At 56.3% G+C, this 10,004-nt stretch overlaps 1 non-coding gene across 1 annotated transcript; it reads left to right on the forward strand.

Annotated features, from left to right (window-relative positions):
* The first annotated feature begins 2,813 nt into the window (after positions 1 to 2,813).
* On the forward strand, positions 2,814 to 2,886 carry TRNAV-AAC. The gene has a single exon. It is a non-coding gene; the product is annotated as a tRNA-Val (tRNA).
* The last annotated feature ends 7,118 nt before the right edge of the window (positions 2,887 to 10,004 follow it).

Below are 10,004 nucleotides of genomic sequence, written 5' to 3' on the forward strand. Positions count from 1 at the left end.
TCTGAGCCCCCCAACCCAGGGCTGAATCCCTCAGGCTTTGGTTTTGCCCTCTCCCCACTGGGGCTCAGTCTTTGGCACTCCCCCCTGCCCCCCCAAGTGGAGGGGCTTGGTCTCTCTTCCAGGGCTACGTATTAAGTTATTTTGGCAGAAGGAGGTTGTAGTGAAAGGACGTTTGAGAAACTCTGGCACAGAGCATCTCCATTACTGAGCTGCAGCAGCATAGACTCACTGTTTGAAACATTGACCTGGCCTTAGCCTCTGAATATGTCTAGGCTTGGCTCCCTATGGCACTGTTGTGATCAGACCCTGAAAGTACAGCCATAGAGACACCGCACACCAGCCTTGCCTAACTGGCAAGGATCAAACCTTCACAGAAAGCCACCCATGGTTTTCTAACCCAGCTACCTAAGGCCTCAGCCACAACCACTTAACAGAGGGGCCTTTCTACACTCTGGTTCTGTTCTCACTGAAGGGTCATTACAAATTGTTTGCTCAGACCAGCTTCCCCAGCACACTCACTGCTGTGCAGCTCTGTACGTGTGGCCATGGCTGAACAGCCAGAGTTCCTGCCCATTTCCCCACTGGCTGGAGCATGGCTAGAGTGTGTTTGTGGTTAATGATGTTACTGTAGATTGTTCATTCCCTGCCCTGGCAATTCAGACAGTCCCTTTTCCCATTGTATTACCAGCACCTCTGGGAGTCCAATAACAGAGGCAGGTTTTCTCTGGGCATTGAGATTTTTGAGGGCATTGGTGGCTCCTTTCTTTCCTCACCCTGGAGTAAACTCAGCTTTTTATTCCATCCTTGATAACTCATGGAATAACAACAGCAGCATGAAGAGGAGAGTGAATATCTCACTGCCGTTGGAAGGTGGACGCATTCCCTCTGTCTGACCTTTGCCATTGCAGGAGAAAAAGTTTCAATGGAATCGAATGCCCTGGCTCAGACAATAGACACAGGGAGGTTTTGCTGTTCATGGATCTGTGCAAAGGAAATTGTGTGTCTGTGTGAAAATGAGGAAGGATATGAAATGCCCACGTGGTGGTGCCTAAGGCAAAAGGGAACCCTAGAGGATTAGAACAGGATAAGTTCTCAAGCAACATGTTTCTTACTTTGCCCATCTGTTAGTTTTGATTATTATCGATGGAAAGATTTTGCCATTGGGTTCTGCGTTTACACAGAAATTGACATTTACGTAATTCTTCCAAGCCTGCTGGTGGTGAGTTTAGAGGGACACACTCACTCTTCCCACCCCCCATGCCAGGCCTGTGCTCTCCAGAATGTCAACTTCCCACAGAGCTGGGATCCTTCCCTCATCTCCCCCCAGACCACTGCCCCACCCCCACTTCTGGGGTCCCCTCCCAACACTGTCCAACTCCCCTGCTGGCAGGATCCCTTTCCATTCCTTCTATTTCCTGCCTCCCCTCTGAGGAAAAGCTCTGCACTGTTCCCACACTGGGAACTGAACCCAGATCATCTGGGTGAACACCAGGAAGTCAAATCACGAGACCATATGGGACTTGTATAGTCAATACCACCTTTACACATTCACACCCACTAATTCAAAGTAGCCATTCAAAAAAACTTCAAAATCAGACTTCAAAGAGAAATTGCGGAGTTACAATTGATTTGCAAACAACACCATTAATTTGAGCTTGAATAAGGACTGGGAGTAGCTGGCTCACGACAAAAGCAATTTTCCCTCTCTTGGTATTGACACCTCCCCATCAATTATGGGGAGAGGACCACATCCACCCTGACTGAATTAGCCTTCAACACTGGTTCTCCCCTTGTACGGTAACTCCCATCACTTCATGTTCCAATCTATATTTATGCCTCTATCATGCTCTATATGTAAGATCTCAATGATATGAAAATGAGGATTATGGGGGTTACAGCCGCTCCCCCAAAGGTATAGAGTGTCACACTGAGATTCTATTTTCCTTTGTTCTGTAACAGCATTACAGAGATCCAAAGATTGACCAATGGCATTTCCAAGTGCCAAAATAGCAAAGCGATGTCTGTCTCTCATTAGCCATCAGCGACTGAAGATGTGGTTTAATGAGCCGGAGCTTGAAGGTGAGGGTGGCTCTGTCCACTGCCTTCCATTGCGCTGCTGGGCCCCAAGTCCCTGGTGGCCAATATGTGACGCTGGGAGAAGAGAGTGGGGTGGCAAGTGGCGGCAGGACTTTTGCCACCAGGGTCTAGCTGCCCAACTTCCTCCTGGTACTGCTGGCCCCCCGTCGCCTTCAGGTAACGCAGGAACTGAGGCAGGAATAGGGCGAGGAAGCAAGTAAAGCCGAGCAAGGAAGGCAAAAGTGAATCTTGTCTTCATGGGCCGCTCGCAATGACGTCCTTTCTCTGTGCCACAGCTGACAACAACATCCCAGACAGAAAAGCAGGAGGCCAAAAAGAAACTGAGCAGCTGCTGAAGTAGTTCAGTTGGGAGCCTGCTAGACTAACAGGCTGTTCTATCCCCCTTTGTGTACGGGTGGGATGTTTTCTGAAAGTTCAGCAGTTCCTTTAACTGCCACGAGTCCCTCATTTCAGGCTATGCAGCAGGAAAAGGCAGCATGGGCTTCTGCACCGAGTTGGCCCACCTGACCTTTCATTCTTCTCTTGCTCTTTGTCAGCAAGGGGAAGAAAAAGAAGCTCTCCCTCAAGCTGGAGTCACAAGGGCGACGTAAGGACGACTTCCTGAGCCGCGGCTCCAGTCCTCTGCTCTGCCAGCTGACCTATTGAAGGGCTGCCACCACTTTCTCCAGGTTTGTCCATCGGTCTGTGCCAGGGTGAGCAACAACCAAGCAGATGGAGTTTCTGTAGTGTAGTGGTTATCACGTTTGCCTAACACGCAAAAGGTCCCTGGTTCAAAACCAGGCAGAAACATGCTGGCTCCCTTTTCCCAGATCCCCTTGCTGTTCAGGAAGGCCTCCTCCTTCTCCTATTGGCCTGTCCCTGGGATAACTCCAACCCCTGCATGACAGAGGGTGCTGAGAGCAGTGGAGAAAGCACCTTGGTGTCAGGCTGGAGAACCTAGAGGAGTGCGGCGTGTCACCTTTTGGAGGCTTGTGGCTTGGCCTCCTCTGCCCTGCGAGGTTGGCCGGTGGAGGCCGGCTCTTCCTGCTGGCCTCCTCTGCGTGACTTGCCAAAGGAGGAAGTGAGGCAGGAATGGGGGAAAAGAGGAAAGTCGAGCTGAGAAAGGCAGGGCAGAAAGTAAGCACATCATTGCGGCTAAATGGGGTTAGTAGAGCATCACCATTCGTTCTGCAAAGCCGGGGGAGGTGCGGTTGGCTGCTGGGAGGCAGAATCCTGTGCCTGCCTCTTGGCTTCCCAGGGGTGGCTCCTTACAGCCCAGGAGAGGAAGGGGGGTTCTGGGGGGAAGGAAAAGCAGCAATGGCGAGGCTGAGTGGGCTCCTTTCTGGCCGACATGGTGGGTCTGGGAGTTGCCTGTAAGCCATAAGTGGACTTGGTGGAGTGAAAACCGCTGCTGCATTCTGGCTGACCTGGGGGAGCCATTAATGACTTGGGAGTGGGGGCAGGGCACTGGCTGTGAGCAAATGGGATCCAGGAAGCCCCAGCCTGCCCCTCCAGGGGCCCAGTCTTCTTCTTCTCTCCTGCCATGGGTAGCCCGGCCTTAAGCCTGCCCAGCATGCACTGCAGCTCGAGCATTAAGCCTTCCTGTGGCATAACCGAACTACGGCCTAGCGTAATAAGGTGTAAAGTTTAGATTGTGAATTTATCTTTAATTTCCATGGTAACTTACTTTGATCTTTTATGCCTACCACTTATAATCCTTAAAACTCCATCTTTCTGTAGTTCATAAATCTGTTTTATGAAACTGGTGTATTTTGCTTGAAGTTCTTGGGAAAGCTCAGCTCCATTACAAGGCTGGTTCATGTACTATTCACAGTGAGGGAGGGGTGGACCCTGCGTAATAAACTCACTATTGTGTCATACAGGAGGCCTGTGATATGCAGGGGGTCAGATTAGATGCTCTAATGGTCTCTTCTGGCCATAAAGTCGACTCATTTCTGAAAAACTGAGTGTAGCATTGGGAGCAGCGTCTGATGTTTTCCTGTCTAGCCGGCTTGCTGCCTAGAACGAACGCTCCTGGAGTGGGGTGATCCCCAGGGAGTAGCTCAAACCTCCAAAGTGCCTGGGCAGGGGCAGGACATTGGCACAGCAAGGGAGGGGTGTGGCAGTCACATCACAAAGGCCTTTTGCAGGACCTCAGCCTATTGGTCCAAGGTGGTGGGGAGGTGGTGACCTCACAGAGAGATGCTGACATCAGCCAGGCAGGACAGGGGCGAGGGGCCAGGGAAACCTCAGAGACCCCTGTGGCTTTGCTTCAGCAAGTCTCCTTCTCCAGGTCTCTCTTTGAGGACTGAGGGAGTATTCGGGTTCATGGATGTGAGCGCCAGGAGGAACCTCTTTCGAGTTTTCTCCTTCCCTTGTAGTGATTTTACTAGAAAACAGCCATCCCTGTTTAGAAGGTAAGAGCCTCCTCAAGGTTTGAAACCTGTTCAGTCTGATCCATCTGGTGACAGTTGAATTCTAGGCATGGAAAACACGAGCTTAAGGAGGCAGAATTTTATTGCGCACCTGGGATTCTGTCCCTTAGAATCACTGGGGACATTAGGGTTTGTCCTTTGTGTTTCACCTTTTCCTCCATCCCTCCCTCCTTTCTCTTTGTCTCTTCCTTCTTTTGTCCTTTCTCCTATTCCCCTCCCAACAGCAGGAGAGGGGTGTGTGTGTGTGTGTGTGTGTGTGTGTGTTGCAGGGGAGTGCTCTGCAGCTCCCACTGTGGGAGGTCCACCCAAAAATGTGGGGCTGAAATAGTGCTCGGGCAGTGATCCCCACCAATGACCTGGGCCATCCTTTGGGCTCTGTGGTGAGAACCCTCAGCCTCCCGTCCTCAATCTCTACCCTGATTGGCTCAGCAGGGGGTTATTGACAGGGAGGAGACTCAGGTCTTGTTGGTCTCTTTTAAGACCAAGGAAATAAGTCAGAACCAGTTCTATGTTTGATGAATTTTGCTGCTTCTCTGCATTAATTGTGTCTGAGCAGTTCATGATTCTCTCTAACCTTGCAGTTCTCCTCAAATACTTGCTGAATAATTACTGTCACTGTTGTTGGTCTTGAGCTCATCTGAGAGCACTTTATTCAGGTCATTCAGTGTCTGAAATTCAAGATCCGATGTCAAGTATCAGACGGGTAGCCGTGTTAGTCTGGTTCTGTAGAAGCAGCAAAGAATCCTGTGGCACCTTATAGACTAACAGAAGTTTTGCAGCATGAGCTTTCGTGGGTGAATACCCACTTCTTCGGATGCAAGCACTTCTGCTTGCATCCGAAGAAGATCCGATGGTTAGTTTGAAAATCAGAGCTCTTGGGTCCTATTCCCAACTCTGTCACTGACTGGCTGTGTGACCTCAGACAAGTCAATTCTCCTTTCTCAGCCTCAGCTTCTCCCTCTTTCAAGTAGGGATAATAATGATCCGCTCCTACCTACTTCACAGTGCTTGGAGGCAGGGTCGGCTCTAGGATTTTTGCCTCCCTAAGGAAAAAAATTTTTGGCTGCCCCCATTCCAGCCCTGGGCTCCCCCTCACACCCTCCTGCTGCCCAAGCCCTGGGCTCCCCGCAACCTGCACCCGCTGCCACTGCAGCTCTGGGCCTCCCCACACCTGCATCCCCCTGCAACCCCACCCCTGGGCTCTTCCCCAACCCACACCCCATGCCATTCCAGCCCTAGGCTCCCCACATTCTGTGCTGCCCCAGATCTGGGCTTTCCCTTCCCCACCAATGCTCCCCAACCCACACACCCCTGCCGCCCCAGGCCTGGGTGCTCCCCACCTGCACCCTCCTTCCACCCCAGCCCTGGGTCACTGGTAACTTGCTCCCAGGGTGGGTCACTCAGCAGGGATTTTGGATGTGCACAGAACACAGACAGGATTGGTTCCCATATGGTTACAGAGCTGCAGTAAAGTGGAACAATTTTCAGCATGTGTGATTGGAGGAGATCTGGATGCATATTATAAGACTGTCCTCCATAAATGAGGAAAAGTTGAGGTGCCTTTATTATTCTTTTGTTTCACTCTTTCTTTCTCTGGGGAAGTTGCCAATGCAATATCACTGTCTTCCTTTTAAACAAATAAAACAAAAACAAACAAAAAGGCAATGGCTGTTGAAAATTGCAATTCCAGTCCTAATAACCCCTGGGAAGCATTTCTTGCTCAATTTTATCCTACTTTTTCTACAGCAAATGACAGTGGATCAGCCTATTTGATTTGGGAGAAATGAAGTAACAGCTGCCCAAACTGAGCTGGAGCACTCCTGAATGCTGAGGTGTTCAAATCTGGAAGGCAGGCGCTAGATTCCCTTTCTGAACATTAGCTAAATCTGGAAAGGAAAAGTCAATTTCTGCTTCCATGGCTCAGGAGTGGAAATCCTGCTACGTGCCTGGTACTGTATCTAGAGCTGCCCAGGTCCAGCAGAGCCTCCCTTCCCTCACTTTTCATTTTAAATTCTAGTGGGATCCACGTACCTCCCTTGCCAGGCTTCAGCTAGAGAGGGGCCCTGTCCACTTAGTCCCCCCAGTTCCTTCTTTGGGGGCTGCCAGGTGAGGTCACACCAGTATCCCTCAGCCCGTCTGGGGGTGTCTTCTGAAGGGGATGTCTGGGGCAAAGCTTTCTAGTCCAAAACGTCGGTGGCTGGAGGGGGGCGCCATTTTCAGTAGTTTAATGTTTGGTACTGCAGTGAGTGACTGCTGTGCAGGGGCGGCTCTAGGCACCAGACCCAGCCGGCGGCTCTAGGCACAGCGGGCCAGCGCGCCCGCTAGCGCATCCTGGGAGGGCGTCATTTGGCTCGGTGGAGCTCCGCCGGCATGCCTGCGGCAGGTCCACGGAGCCCTGGACAGCGGACCTGCCGCAGGCATGACTGCGCGGGTCCGTCTTCCCGCGGCTCGGTTGAGCTCCCGCAGGCATGACTGCGGCAGGTCCGCTCGTCCCGGGCTCCGGTGGACCTGCCGCTGGCATGCCGGCAGGAGCTCAACCGGAGCCAAATGCCGCCCTCCCCAGGATGCCGGAGCCGCGGGAAGAGGGGACCCGCCGCGGGACTGGGGAAGGGCGGCGCAGCGCTCCGCGCTGCTTGGGGCAGCCTACTTTGTAGAGCCGCCCCTGCTGCTGTGAGCAGTAATATAGCGGACCCCCCCGCCCCGGGTCTTTGAATGAGGCTTTATACTGGGGTGGGGGGAGTGAGGAGGCAAGCAGCGAGTCGGTGGATGGAGAGGGGCAAATCTCCCAGATTCAAAATCTGGGACTGTGTCTGTTGGTCCTTTTTGCTGCTTTTCTCTGGGCTGGGGGTTGTCCCAGTGCTGCACAGAGGGGGTTCCCACAGGAAGGTGCTTGCTCCTAACCCCCGAGGCCGTCAGTGTGTCGGCTCTTCTCTAGCCAGCCCACTTGCCAAGTCTGATTGGCCTTGGTCGAGCTCCCAGCCCCTCTCCAAGGGTTGCAGCTGTCTGGAGTTGCTGCCTTCCTCAGTCCCACCTCATTCACTCCACAGGGCAACTGATTACCAAGGAGGGGGAAGATCTTATTCTACTTCTAGCAAAAAGACATTTTTCTGTTACCTTAATTACACTACCTTAGGGGCCCCCTATAACATATTACCAAGGTTCAATACAAAGTCATAGACAAGTTATACAAAAATGCATAATGCAGAGATTTATCTACAACCGCACTGAGTGACTGCTGTGTGCAGTGATATAGTGATCCCTGGATCTGTGAATGAGGCTTTACACTTGGGGGGGTGAGGGGGCAAGTGGGGAGCAGGTGGGCGAGCGGGTGGGCAAGTGGTGGGTGGGCACAGAGGTGAGCAGTGAGCCAGCAGGGGCTCTAGGGGTGGGCAGGGGGGTCTCTGGCAGGGGAGGGAGGAGGTGAAAGGAGGTGAGTGGTGGGTGGGGGACTGACTAGCAGGAGAGGCAGCCGGCCAGCGGGGGGCTAGGGGGTGAAGAGGGGTGTGATGGTGAGATCTGGTCACCCTACGGGGGCCGTTTCTTCCCCCTCCCCCAAACCTTCCTTTTCGGCCCCCAGCTTTTTCGGTGGAGTGGTGCTGGGGAAGGAGGGTTGGTTTCGGTGGGGCGGGCAGTGCTGGGGGGGGGGGTTGTTTCCACAGGGATGGGTGGCACGGGGAGGTGTTTCAAGGGGCTGGGTGGCACAGACGGGGTGGGGCAGCTCCTGGGGCGGGGCTCTGGCACAGCCCGGGGCGGGGCAGCTCCTGGGGCGGGGCTCTGGCACAGCCCGGGGCGGGGCAGCTCCTGGGGACGGGGCTCTGGCACAGCCCGGGGCGGGGCAGCTCCTGGGGCGGGGCTCTAGCACAGCCCGGGGCGGGGCAGCTCCTGGGGCGGGGCTCTGGCACAGCCCGGGGGGCAGCTCCTGGGGCGGGGCTCTGGCACAGTCCGGGGTGGGGCAGCTCATAGGGCGGGGCTCTGGCACAGCCCGGGGCAGGGCAGCTCCTGGGGCGGGGCTCTGGCACAGCCCGGGGCGGGCAGCTCCTGGGGCGGGGCTCTGGCACATTGTGACGCAGGAGCCCGGGCTCAGCAGCTGCTCCTGGTGGCCACGTGCTGCCAGCAGCGCTGGAGCCGCCCGGGCCGGAGCGGAGCCGCGGGTCTCAGCTGCAGCAGGAGCTGCCCCCGGCCCCGTTGGGCTCCAGGTGGGGACAGAGCCTGGGCCCGGGGCTCCCCTGGGGGCGGCGGGCGGGGCGGGCGGGGAGAGGCTGGAGCTGCAGGCGGGGAAGGGCGGGGGCAGGCGGGGGTTGATCGGTCTCTGGGCACCAGGGAGCCCCGGGGCAGAGTGTGTGTGTGAGTGTCCCGGGCCCAGGCGTGCGCAGGGGGGGAGCCCCGGCACCCCAATGCCCTGAGCCCCGGCTGGGGAGGCTGCTCCCCCCCTCCCGTGGGGGCTCCTGGGGGGGGAGGCTGCGGAGGCTGCAGGCGGGTGCTCGCCCCCCGGGAATGACCCGCTGCCGGCAGCTTGTGGTGCCTTCTCCGCGGAGCTTTTCCTCGGGGGCGGCCTGGGCGCAGCTGCGATCAGCTGTTTGCTGGGCAGGCTCCACTCCGCTGCCCCCCTCCCGCTCCTGGGGGGCTGAGTGAGCCCCCCAACAGCCCCAGGGGTCGGTGGGGGGGCGGGGCCAGCAGCAGTAGAGCCCCCCCCCGCTGCCCTGGGGCTGCCCCGCCCCGCTCGGGCTGGGGGCTCTGCCAGGGCCCCCGCCTGAATCGCTGCTCCCTGCCCGCCAGGCTCGGCTCCGGCCCCAGCAACGGCGGGTGCCCCGGGGAGCCCAGCTGGGCTGGGACAGGGGGAGGTTGGGGGGAGGAGAAGCTCCAGATACCGGCGGGGGGGGGGGAGAGAGGAGCTGAGCTGGAGGGGGGAAGAGAAGCCTCGCTGGGTTGGGAGGCGGGGGGGAGAAGCCCAGCCCCCAGCAGGAGCTGCAGTGGGGGGAGGGGGAGAGGAGCCACCCTGGGGCAGGGAGGAGAATCCCGGACCCTGGCAGAAGATGTGGGGCTGAAGTCCCCGGCTCGGGAGCCCCAGCCACCTTAGTGGCAGAAGTTGCCGGGCTGAAGCCCTGACCCCCCCCCCCCCCTCTGTGTGGAGCTGGCCTGAGCCACTCTCGCTCCCATCCCCTCTGTGAAGCTGGCTCCCGCTCTCCAGCTGTGGAGAAATTCAGCCCAAATCTCCCCATGTTAGTATCTCCATTCCCCCCCCCCCCATCACCCAGCCATGGATGGATTTAGCCCAGGAGGCAGGGTCAGTGTTGGCCCCATTGGGCAGGTGGGATCTGGGGCACAATGAGGTGAAGTGACTTTCCCAAGGCTGAGCAGGGAGTCTGTGGCAGAGCAGAGACTCAAACCCAGAACACCTGAGCCTGAGTCATGTGCCTTAACCACTAGGCAACCTTCCCCCCGAGGGAGAGGGAACCTCCTCCGCCACTTTGAGTGTGTGTGTGGGAGCAGCCA

This window comes from Mauremys reevesii, linkage group 14 (assembly GCF_016161935.1).
Source record: "Mauremys reevesii isolate NIE-2019 linkage group 14, ASM1616193v1, whole genome shotgun sequence".
In the NCBI taxonomy this organism is placed as follows: Eukaryota; Metazoa; Chordata; order Testudines; family Geoemydidae; genus Mauremys; species Mauremys reevesii.